We start from the raw sequence: 13,217 nt of genomic DNA on the forward strand, positions 1-13,217 counted from the left end.
TGGTAAGGCCAATAGGCATGACCAAAAATTGATAATAACCCTCATGAGTTCTAAATGCTGTTTTCAAAATGTCTTCAGTCTTCATTCTGATTTGATGATATCCTGAACGAAGATCCAACTTGGTGAAGTAAATTGATCCATGCAATTCATCCAGTAATTCATCAATGACAGGAATGGGAAACTTATCCTTAATAGTGAGCTTGTTGAGCTCCCTATAATCGGACACATGCACCATGATCCATCCTTCTTGTGCACCAATACTACTGGAGCAAACAAATAACTTTAAATAGGTTGAATTATAGCAGCCTCTATCATTTCTGCAACCATACGTTCAATTTCACTCTTTTGGTCATAGGGATATCTGTACGACCTAATGTTTGGAGGAACACTTCCTGGAATCAGATGAATAGCATGATCATGATCATGAATAGGTGGGAGACCTTTGGGAGTCTCAAACACCATGGAATGATTGTCCAAGACTTTTTGGATATCTGGAGAAATAGATGATTCCAATGTGGAAACATATAGCGAACATAATTGTGCAATTACACCTCTTTGTTCCTTTTTTAGATGCTTTGTCATATCGTTAGAGCTTATTATCTTTCCCGGTTTCCCTGCAATACCCCTTAATTCCACTTCCTTTCCTTCCACAAAAAATTTCATGAAAAGTTCTTGAAAATTGAAAGCTATTGTACCCAAGGATTGTAGCCATTGGACTCCTAGTACAACATCAGCACCTCCCATTGGAATGGAAAGCATTGGGCTAGTCAATACATATTCTCCCATGGATAGCTTGATATTATGGCACTTTTTAGAGCAATTTATTGTTCCTCCATTTTCAACCATCACTTGACACTCTGGTGCTGGATATAAGAAGAAATTCAATTCTTTTGCTACCTTAGAATGAATAAAATTGTGGGTACTTCCTTAATCAATCAACACTATTACCTTTTTCTTCTTAATTTGTCCTTCTATCTTGATGGTTTGAGGAGTGGTAATTCCCACCAATGCATTACAAGATATGGTTGGATTCATTTCTTCTTTATCTAGGCTTTGATCATGGAGTATATCCTCTTCTTTTGACCTTTCTTGCTCCTTTTCTTCTTCCTCTTCATAATCTATGTAGAATAATTTCTTCTCAGCACACTTATGACCTTTAGTGTATTTTCTATCACAATTGTAACAAAGCCCTTTTTCTCTTTTTTCTTCCAATTGTTGTGGTGTCAACCTTATAGGTTGTGGAAGACTAGGGGCTACAACACTTCCATCTTTATAGTTGTGAGTGGTATGCTTCCTGGTTGCCATAATTTTGCTTTCCATTTTTCTTGCTAACCTGAATGCATTCTCTAATGAATCATATTCCCAAAGGCGAACATCATGTTGGATATTATCCTTTAAATTCCCTATGAACACATCAATCCTATGCTCCTCTGGAATATTTTTTACCCTTATGTTCAATTTTTGGAACTCCTCAATGTGCTCCATTATTGAACCGTTTTGTTTGAGACTTATCAATTGGCTAAAAAAAGTGTTGCTTTTTGTATCCTCATAATGTGCTGCCAATTCTTCTGTAAAAATTGCCCAAGTGATAATTTTTTACAAGAGAAAAGCCATTGATACCATACAAACTGATTTGGTTCCAAATATAAAGTTGCAATACGAACCTTTTGTGTGTTTTGCACATTATTAAGATTGAAAAATTGCTCCATTTGTAATATCCATGTTGCGGGATCCTTGCCATCGAACTTCCTCATATCGATTTTTGGAATATGGTGGGTCTTTGATCCAACATTAGAGTCTATGGAATCATGATTGACATTTCTTTTGTTCTCATCATGAGTTTCCTTTACTACCCTTTCACCATTAGTGACCATTTCTTGTAGCAACTTATTCATATTTATCTTCAATTCTTCCATCTTATCATCCATGCCATCAATTTTAGCGTCCATGTCATTCATCTTAGCTTCCATGCCATCCATCTTAGCTTCTACGCCTTTATTTAAACAAACCATCTTAGCTTCTACACCTTTCTTTAAACCATCCATCTTAACTTCTACATCTTTCCTTAAACCATCCATCTTAGATTCTGTTGCTTTTTGTGCAAGTGACACTTGTTGCACTTGGTCTCGTAATTTTGATATATCATGTTGCATTTCTTCCTCTTCTTCATGAATCATGCTAGAGCTTTTAGGTTTCTTACTAGGTGTTTTCATTTTCTTTCCTCAGGGCATCAATTACCAATTCAAACTAATTTTTCAAACCAAGCCTATGCAAAAATTTAAAAAAAAAAACTACACACCTTTTTTCACTTTGTAGAAGCTTGATATTGAATCTGATGTGTCTCTGCAATTTCAGATCATCCAGCTCTGAAATTGCAACCTATAATAGCCCTCTGTGGCCTCTTTCCAATGCCACCAGTCTGATCCAAATTGGATTCTCTGAGGAAGATTTATGCACAATATCCCAAGATAACCTAATTATAGCCTAGTTCAGTAGAGCGAACTTGTACGACGTGCCATGAGTCACTGTTTCAACCTTTGTCTCTGAAAAATATATACAAGAAACTACAATCCGTCCTCTTCCTGTACCTTCTTACGAAATTTCAATCCAATGCTCAGAGAGAAAGTTATGACGATTTTCCCCAAGTCACCTGTTTGGAATGTAATTCAGGAGTCTACAAAAAGACCAACTTCCTCAAATCATATCTCTGCAAATATAGTGCAAAAAGCTCTGAAATTTGGAACCAAGATTCAAAGCGAATTTCTTCTCAATGGGTTTTTTTTTAGCTTCTAAAACGTCACCTAGAAAAATTTATAGCGAAAATTCCATGATGACTTGTTTGGAGCAGCGAAACCCTAGAATCCAAAGCTCTGATACCAAATGTTATGAAACCAGCTCACAAAAAGATAGAAAAGAGAGATCAACGCCTTAGAATTCAGCCTCTTCGAGGGGGAAACCTCCTTTAAATTACACAAATGAGCAATTCTTGGATGATTCAAATGACAAAGCCTCCTTACTATATATAGGAGTCTAAGGAGTCACAATATAACCCAGCCGACCTAACAATAATAATATAAAGCCAGAAAAATAACAATAAAGGGATTCTTTGGGGAATAGTAATAACAATATGGGGACAATAGGGGCACAACAATATTAATAAGGGATACAACTACAATATTAATGGGGTAATCACTAGTATTATAGGGACCCAACAAATACAGATTTAGGTAGACACTAAAAATCCTAAATCAAAGCTAAACCTAACTAGAAGAAGATATTTTAGGTTTTTCAAAAAAATTTACAGGGTCCGTAGGCTCCATAAGTAACAGGTGTGGTTCTGCTCTGTTTCCTAAAGGAAAATTGTGGAGGTGCTCCCACTTTATGTAAATAGAAATTGCGGTCCCCCGAAAAATTCAGAAAAAAAATAAATAAATAAATAAATAAAAATAAAATAAAATAAAATAAAATAATAATAATAATAATAATAATAATTACTTCTAGATTCTAAAAACTACCCAAGACAGTATACATCAATCAAAGAGTAGAAAACAAACAATTTTCTCAAGTCAAAACAAAGGAAAACCAAAAATCAAATTCATTCCCTAGTGGAGTTGCCAATTTGTTGGCCGGATAAATCAATCTTGCGGATAAGGCTGATCTCCTTGGTATCAGAAGATAGTCTAGCAACAAATAGACAAACAAACCTATCTCTCTCTAGACATATGCGATTTATAAGTAAATACTACAAAGATGATAAGATCCTACCTTAGATCCAATGCTTGTTCGTAGTAGTCATCCTTCAATCATTCGAATGAGTTACCCTCCAATCGTTCGAAAGAGTTACCTTTAAAGACCTGCAATCACAAACAAGAAAACATTAAATAGCACCTGCATAGCAAATATCATAAATCAGGTCTATTATGGTGATCAAGGAATCCATAAAATAAACCATGAATCAGTAGCTTATTGAGAAAAATGAATTTATTTGTATTAACTTTGAATAGTAGAAGAAACTTACAACCTTTTCAGCCTTGATGTTGAACAAGCTCTCCCTGGGGTCCAAAACAATAATTTCCTTTACTTTGACAAGCATTGCACTCTTCCAAATGACATCTTAGAGGTATGTAATCTCTCCTCATGAAAACTCAACTAAAGAAGACTAAGTTCAAGCAGCATTTCACCTCAAAAATATTTAGCTTCCAACCTCCCTAGTAACCAGCCCAATGCTTCTTTTTATAGTGCAGAAGAGGAGGTTACAGGTCCACCTATGAAGGATAGAATCCTCCTTCAAAGGGATAAGCTCCTCACATCAAGGGGTTAGCTCCTTAAGTTATGGGATACATGAGCCTTAAAAGAGTGAACTTGCCACCTCAAGATTCCTTCTAGAAGCTTCTAGAAATGACTGAAAGTGAGTTTTTCAGAATGTACTCGCGCCTTTTTAACTTTTGCTGGGGTCCGCACCTTTAACACAGAGACAGAGCGGTCAGGTGCACAGGAGACATGACCATTAGGTGCGGGACTATAGGTAAGACAAAGAGAAAGTGCGGAACCAGAGTTTTAAAGACTTTGAAGGCTTTTCTCTTATTTTCCAGACTTGATATGAGGAACTGATGTTTTAGACTTGTAGAGGAGGCAAGTATGAGTGGTAATGAACTCACATAGATAACAGAATGTCAAGGTGACAATTTTTTGTGCAACAGATTGCCCTCTAAAGTGCGAAGTCTGTAATAGATGAAAATAGAGTCTGTCATTTATGAAGAGTGAAGTACTTTATCATTTCAACGATCATCTTATGGACACCCGAGTTGGAACCTGTAAAAACATTCAATGCAAAATATATATATGTAGACATATAATCGCTGAGGTAGGAATTCCCGTACTCATATCAAATCTGACTAGAAAACTCACTAAACTGTTCTGATATAGGAATGATTTTGTAATACATCAAGAGTATAGACATGTGTAGACACAGTGTGGATGTAGCCATATGTTTATGAATAGCCCACTGTATAATGAATAACAAAATTCCTTGCAGCCTGGATGGTAGAAACTAGATCCAGGGTCTTGATTTCCGCTTCCCGAACTAGTATGATTTTACCCATGTGAATGAATGTGACAGAGTCCAACATGGTAGAAACCACTTGATTACTAGTCAATGATGTGAATTGTTAACAAGTCTGAGAGAAACCACGAATAATGTCAATGGCTCTCAAAATACCCGGCACAATCCATGAGATGTGAATAAATGAGCTGAAGTCGAACATGTCATAGAATCATTCGATCGAAGGTCAATGATGCAACCTATCGTCGAAGGCAAGAAAACTGCCATTAGGGCATGTAGTTTTCAAGGCACTGACAATTTCTAGATCAACTTCCTAGATAATGAGCTGAAGTAAATAGAATGCAATCCGTCATAGGCAAGCCCACAACACGAAATCATAGATTAAGTTTTGAAGAAATATATTGGCAAGGACCGACTCAGGGATGGTCAAAATGGATGACATATATTTTGCAGATGAATGTTTTGCTTGAACTATTCTCTTGAACACATAACAACACTGCAGATGGTTTGGTGACAATTGACCCAAAGCTAATACCCAGAAACCGGCTGAAGACTTTCAATGTGGTTTGATTAACTATTAGGCAAAGTATTTTCCCAACCCAGGTGAACAAAAGGTGTCGTGTTCAAGAGTGGTTGACAGCTTTTTTACAAAACAAAGTGTAACAAACAGGTTCATTTTTCTCTCTTTTCCCCCACCATTTCTGGTAAGTACCTCTTTATTTTTTACAAGTTTGAGGAGGATAACATTTGCTTGTTTATAAGCTCATCCTTTGAATGAGTTCAACTTTGTTTAAAATTCGAACCCTAAGAAGGAGTGGTTGGTTCCTATTTAAAAATTGAATAGGTCCTTTACTGTTAAATTTTATCGAGTCTAGTATAGGAAAAACTAAGTGTTTTTAAATTTTAGGGAGTCAGAAGAAAAACTTAAGAAAACTCCATGGGGGTACCTTTTTGTAAAATAATCACTCAGGTCCAAAAAAGGATAAAATAATACATGAGGGATGACATTTCCAATACTTTAACGAGCTGAAAAGACAAGCGCTAGACAATCTTTTCATATTTAACGAGTCTGAAAAGGGTTTAAAGAGGACTCTATTGATCGTAATTAGTCAATGTGTACCTTTTTCGTAAATAGTCCATTTCAGTCCGTAAAAAGGGGTAAACTTATAGTGAAGGGAGGATTATTCATTTATTTTAACGAGTTCGAACAATCAAGTGCTCGACAATCTTTTCAATTTTCGAGAGTCTGAAAAGAGCTTAAAGAGGACTCCAGTGTTTCCCTTTTTCGTAGAGTCCAAAAAGTGATAAAAGTATGCTCTTTGTTGAAAAATGATCAATTTCCCCGAAAAATCCAATATTTTGCACAAAAACTCAAAACATTACATATACCTGTTTAATATAAATAAAATTGTTTTTATAAAATTACCCTTTTAAAGTGAAAAATAAATGAATTAAAAATTTATTTATTCGAAAAAACTTATAAAAAGGGCTTTCCTAAGTTCATTTTTACCACTTGAGTTCAGAGTGAGAAGTGAGAGCTTTTGGGGAAGAAAGTTCCTGTGAAGATTCTGGAAAATCCGTCCGTCAGAATCGAAAACTGTCAGCTCCAGGTAATCCATGTCCTCCTTAACTTGCATTCCATCTGTTTACATTTTGTTTTTAGGCTATAAATTTCATTTTTAAGGGCAAAATGAGTTTAAAAAATCGCTCGTGGGGGTCCACAGGTGCAACACACGGCTTGTGCAGACCCATGCGGACCTACGCACTGTTTGTAAGCAGCGGGTGCAGACCCGCGAAATGAATTTTAAAAACTTAAATTCCTCCATTTTTGCCCAAAATTTTTCGAACTAACTTGTTCTAATATGTCTTTTTATGCATTGTAGGACATTCAAAATGCTTATTTGGCAAGAATGCGAGCACGAGGATGTAGATTTTGCTGCACTAAATCATATGGCCACATTGCAAGCACTGAGAGCATGTGGATTGCTTAAGTTCTGGGGCATACAGGGCATGAGGGCCCAAGTAGACATCTTGAAATGGCTGGTAGATAGATGGAACACATAGGACCAGTGCTTCGTGATTTGTGGCCACCAGCTTGAAATCAAACTGGAGGACATATACTTTTTGACTGGTTTGTCCAAGAGGGGCGAACAATTATCTCTTTTCGGGACTAGGCCAGGTGGCTAGTATGTTCCTAGTCTCTGATTGGAGTTTTGCGATGATCAATCAAAGGACAAACATATTGATATTAAAACTATCAACCGTCTTGAGCTTAAGGTTATTGCATTCACTGTTACTAGGCTATGCGGGAGTGCAGCATTGCACGTGGCTACTAGATCCTAGATGTAGATGGTTGTAGACTATTTTTGAGGCACCATATTCAACTGGTGTGAGGCTGTGTTGGAAAATGTGAAAGGCCAACTAACCAGAGCAAAGAATGGACAACTGAAGAACTTTGGATATGGATTTATCGTAGTTGGCTTTACTCTAGAGAGGATCCCCATGTTAGCCCTGCAGCATATTCCTGTTGATGCTAGTCTTCCTCAAGATCCTAGGATGGTTTGCTGGGTTGCTTTGATGGCCCATCACTGTGAGGAGGGCACAGAGGTTGTTTGATTTCTGCCTGAATATTTTCGTTGGTTGAACAACCAACTTTTTGTGATTCAGGATTTTCCATATGCCGGGATGGATTACCGTGGCAACCTAGACATGATTTTTCCACCAGGAGAACAATGGGATGATTCAGGAAAAAACCATTTTCAACACTTTCTAAGTTTTAATTTCTTTATATTTTAAATTGTACAAAACTAACAATCAAAAGTTTAAATGCGGATGTCGGTCCACGTCGACTAGCTGCTCTCCAGCCTTACGAGAGGAGGCAACCAACTGTAGCAGCACCAACCCCACAGGACCAATCAGCAGAGATCCTGACCGTTTTGGAGCATCATCTAGAGTGCTTGACACTAGATATTCCAGAGACTGACATAGATGATATTCCATTAAGGTTATAGAGATATGTGATTGGGATCCCAGGACCTTTTAGGAGGTTCCTATGTAGGGTGGCCCGAGCAGTAGTTTCTTATCCTGATCATCGCCAAGGATAGGATGGTCGATTTGTAGACCCACGACATTTTTGTCTTTTGTATTATCATTTTTGCAGATCATAAGGTGTTTTTCAACCTATGATTGAAGCCGATGTATACTTTGAAACACACTTATATGCTATGATATATCATTATTACCAGTTATCTCGTGTAACATGTTATCAAATGTTATTAAATTTATTATTTTGATTATTGCAAATGTCTATTTATCATACTAGAAGCAACTGCATCTGCTAATGTATTTAAATGTCTTGGAATATGCTGATATTTAATGTAATCAAATTCACATTCCAAAAGACGAACTCTCAAAAATAACCTTAATAACACTGGATTTCTAATGGCATAAACCCTATTAAGTTGTAATACATCGAGTTTAGAATCCAACCTAACAATCAAACTCTGAATCCCAAATGAGATGGATTTAGATAATAACTCAATCACTGCACTATACTCTGCAATGTTATTCATTGTTTTACCAAGGCTTACCCCATGCATGGACACTAACTCATCAGAGTGTGAATATATAACCCAAGCTGCAAAGAAATGTTTTGTGTACTATGACAAGCACCATCAGCAAAACCAAAGTATGTTTGAAGAGATGTCGACATCTGCAATATCTAAAGTAAAATCGAGATAAGCAAGAATAATGATAAGTGCACTCTCTAAACTAGGCACACTTTTTTAACCTAAAACACACCAGCTATAAAGAAACTAATCTAACAAAAAATCTCCACACAGAATTTAAGCATAATATCTCTTCAGATAAAGTCCATTTATGGGTTTACCCAAAGAGACTCCGTCAAAATCTATCAATTCATAATCCCCTTTTTCCAACTTTCACTTAACAATGTAAGGACCATGCCACATAGGTACAAATTTTCCAGCCCTTAGCTTATCGTTCGCTTGATCATATAGTAAAACTAGGTCCCCTTCTGAAAAATTACGTGGTGTAACATTTCTGTCATATTGAGCTTTTATTCGTTTCGCATGAGTCTCGTTTGCTATTGCAGCAATGCGTCGATTCTCATCTAGCTAAGCTAAGTACAAAAAATGTTTCTCTTCTTCAGAAGTCGTTGGGAGTAATTCTATGGCTAATTGTAATGACGAAATTTCGCATTCAATAGGTAACACTGCTTCTGAACCGTAGACCAGTTGAAAAGGAGTGAAACCAGTCAATGTTTTCATTGAGGTCCGATATGCCCAAAGTTCTGAAGAATAGCATGGTATGCCAATTCAACTTATGAATACCAATGATTCATTTGATCATAGTGACTAAAGATTTATTGATAGCTTCAACCAGACCATTAGCCTGCTAGTAATACAGAGTAGAACTATCGTTGCATAGGCCAAGTTGATCTGTCAGTTTAGTCATCATGATGCTTCAAAAGTGACTTCCATGATCAGTAATAATAGCTTGAGGAACACCGAATTTAGCAATTATATGATTGAATACAAAATTTTCAGCAGTATTGCCGTCTGCCAAAAATGTAGGCATCGCCTTGGCCCACTTAGTAAAATAATCTACCGCTACGATAATATACACATGCCCCCCAGCCGAGTGAGGGTTACATGTAATAAAGTCAATACCCCACTTTGTGAAAGGACCGACAACAATTATAGGGTGAAGATCAGTTTCGGTTGAACAAGAATCAGAAAACGCCTTTACAGCCTGATATGCAATTTCAAAGGGACTCAAACGCATCACGTCACCAAATGAATCCACCTCAGAATCCGAAGGTACGATCCAAGGATCATCAAAAGTAACAGTATTTGATGAAATCATATGAATAGTTGCAATAGAAGGTGATACGTTAGGAGGAGGGAAGAAAAACGTTCCAAATAAACTAGAATCTTTAATAAAACCTACGCCAACATCCTTGTAAGGGATAGTCGTTTTACCGATGTGTTGAATACTATCTGTAGAGGCTGGGTCAGATGAGAAATAAGTTAGCTGGTCTATCGTAACGATATTTCCGTTATGAGGAAACATGATAAGTCGAAAAACCAATGAAACAATAGCAGTCATAGCATAAGAGCAACTGCGACCTAGGAGAAGGTTGTAATCTAGAGGGGCATCAACCACTTCCACATCTAGATTTACGATTTTGCCTTCGACCCCTATAGGTAAATCCTGCAAAATACCAAAAGGATGGAACCCTCGGCCATCAAAAGCCTTTAGAATTGTCGGAGACTGATTGAGTGCGAGAGAATCAAGTGATTTCCAACACTGGATCGATATAATACACATAGAAGCCCCTCCATCAATCACAGTCCGAAAGCAAGGTCTGTTTTTGACTAAAACTGGAATCTGGAAAGCCATTTGATGACCTGGGCGGGGTGTACTATTCTCTAAATCGAAGATTATTAGCTTCGAATCCTGAATATCGACAGCTCCTATAGCAGACAATAGTAATTTACGCTGTGCTGGGAATGATTGCAGCACTTCCAAAGCTAACATTGCTGAAGGGGAAATAGCTAAGTCTTCAACAATGTGGTAATTCTAAGTAGCTCTCGCATGTGGAATGAAAGCTGATTTTCGAAGTACACCTTTAGCAGGTGGTTTGATTACTAAGTCAGGGTTGGTTTTTTCGATCTGTAGTGGACTAGAACCAAGAGGAGGTGTAGTTGATGTATTTGAATTAGAAGATTTTTCTTCTTTACCACCAACAGGATTTTTACTACCATAATCTTGTGATCGTGTTGTAATCCTGACATGAGGCATCATCATAATGGGTTCTTCTGAGGCATTCAAGGAAGAACCAATCATCTTACTATCTTGAGTAGGAAAAGGATCCTTCAAAACAGCAGGTGTTTGAGAACCTTTATTGAATTTTGAAACCTTTACTCGATGTGGGCAGTCTTTGGTAAAATGATCCTCGTCGCAAATGAAACAAGGATAACGAGGTTTCCATTTTTCGTCAATAGATTCATTTTATCTGTTTTATCTTTTGAATTTTGTTTTTTTTTCTTCTTCCCCTACTTTTTACTACCAAATTTTGATTTGGCCATAGTTGATTCTACGACATGGATGTCGGCAGAAATTTCAGCAGAAGAATCTCCTGTCAGGGAATCAGGTAAAGTTATTATAGGAGAAGAATTCTTTGAAGATTTCTTCTTACTTTTACTACTAACTAAACCAATCATACCGTCAGCGGCATGAGACCCTGAAGGAGCTGTAGTTATTTGACGTGTTTTGGAAGATCAAGGATTTTTTCATCTAAAGTACCTGACTACGTATAGATGAGGTCAAGGTACTGAGCTTGTGCAATGACTTGTCTTCAGTAACAACTCCTCCCTTAGCTACATCTTCAGTGATTTTGGGTAACAATGATTTAATGAACTATTCCGTTAAAATTTGATCCATAATGAAAACTTTCACTAAACGCCTTCTATGTCGCCATTCATGAATATGATCAGAAATATATGTGTACATGGATTGTTTCAGTGAAGTTAACAATTATGTGCCATTGTCGTATCTGACAGGAAACTGAAAATGAGTTAAGAATGTAGTGGCTAACTGATTGAAATTATAAAAAGAGGCTCGTGGTAACTCAATATACCATTTGGCAGCAAGACCAATAAGAGTTCGTTGGAAAGACACAATCGAATTGAATCATCAATGATTGAATTAGATGCACACCAGAGGTGATAAGTCATAACTTTATTTGACGGTTCCTCTCTTGACTTACCCTCAAATTTCAAGATATCACTGGGAAACTTACTATGCATTGGCAGCCAATATGGCAGATAGTAAATCGGATCGTTCATAAGGCACAACAAATTAGGTAAATCCAAAGTTGCAATAAATGGTAATTGACGGTTAGGGTCGTGAATACCTTGAGTAGATAAACCAATTCTAGGAGGAGGATATCCAAGATAACCTGGAATCGGATTTGCATTAGGAATGTTGTAACCTCCTGGAAAACCAGGATTAACCGAACCAAACTGGGGTTGTTGAGGCTGTTGATAAGTATAAACAGGGTACGGTTGATATTGATAAAATGGGTTTTGTATAGTAGGACTGAATTGATACTGTCTGTGGTACGGTTGATATGTGAATTTTGGTTGACTTGTGGCAATTGTAGCAATCGTACTAGCTTGTCCTGCAGGCATCTGGTCCAAAGTCTGAACCGTAGGTCCTGACTGTGGCACAGAGACTTGAGGAATTTACAATGATACAGGGATAGTAGAAACCAGAGCTATAGATAATCCAGAAACAGGTGTTGTAGGTTGAATAGAAGCTGTAGTAGTTGTAGTAGTTTGAGGCGGAGTACAAGGTGAGCTAGGCCCAGGCTGCTAAACTGTACCAAATGCAGGGATTTGAACAGTAGGTTGGACAGGCTACTGGGTGGAACCAGAAACTAAAGGCTGTCCAAGTTGATTAAGTAACTACATATTAGGTTGCATAGTCTGCTGAGTTTGAGACGGATCCCACACCATGGTCATTCTGGAGTATGGACCCATAGAAGGTTGTGCATATGGAGGACCATAACTTGGTTGAATGTAGGGCTAATAATTAAATGGTACATTTCCAGCTCCTTGAAAAAATGATTGACCAGAAGGCGGTTGGAAACCTTGAGTTGGGTACTGACCTTGAAGTTGATAACCCTGAGGCACGTACTGAAACTGGGGTTGACCTTGAGGTATGTACTGAAACTGTGGTTGACCTTGAGGTATGTACTGAGTCTAAGGTTGACCTTGGGGTATGTACTGTCTTGAAGGTTGAAAAACTTGAGGTAGCCATTCAGGCAGTAACTGACTACCTTGGGGTTGCCCCCCTGGTGGTAACTGACTACCTTGGGGTTGCTCCCCAGGCAGTAACTGACTACCTTGATGTTGAGGACTTGGAATACTACCAGACATCATAAGGATTTGCTCTGCATTCAACATTGAGTTCCATTACTACTAGATGATAATACTTGTTCAATTGGTCAAGGAGTTTCTCCTCACAAAGTACAAGAGAGTGACTGGTACCCCAAAGGAACAGAAGGACCGCTGGATAAAAATGTTCCAGTTTTTGGGAAAGCATAGATGACTTTCTTGACATGATC

This window comes from Pinus tabuliformis, chromosome 6, assembly GCF_031772625.1.
Source record: "Pinus tabuliformis cultivar Carrire ecotype Pingquan chromosome 6, CPIR1, whole genome shotgun sequence".
Taxonomy (NCBI): domain Eukaryota; kingdom Viridiplantae; phylum Streptophyta; class Pinopsida; order Pinales; family Pinaceae; genus Pinus; species Pinus tabuliformis.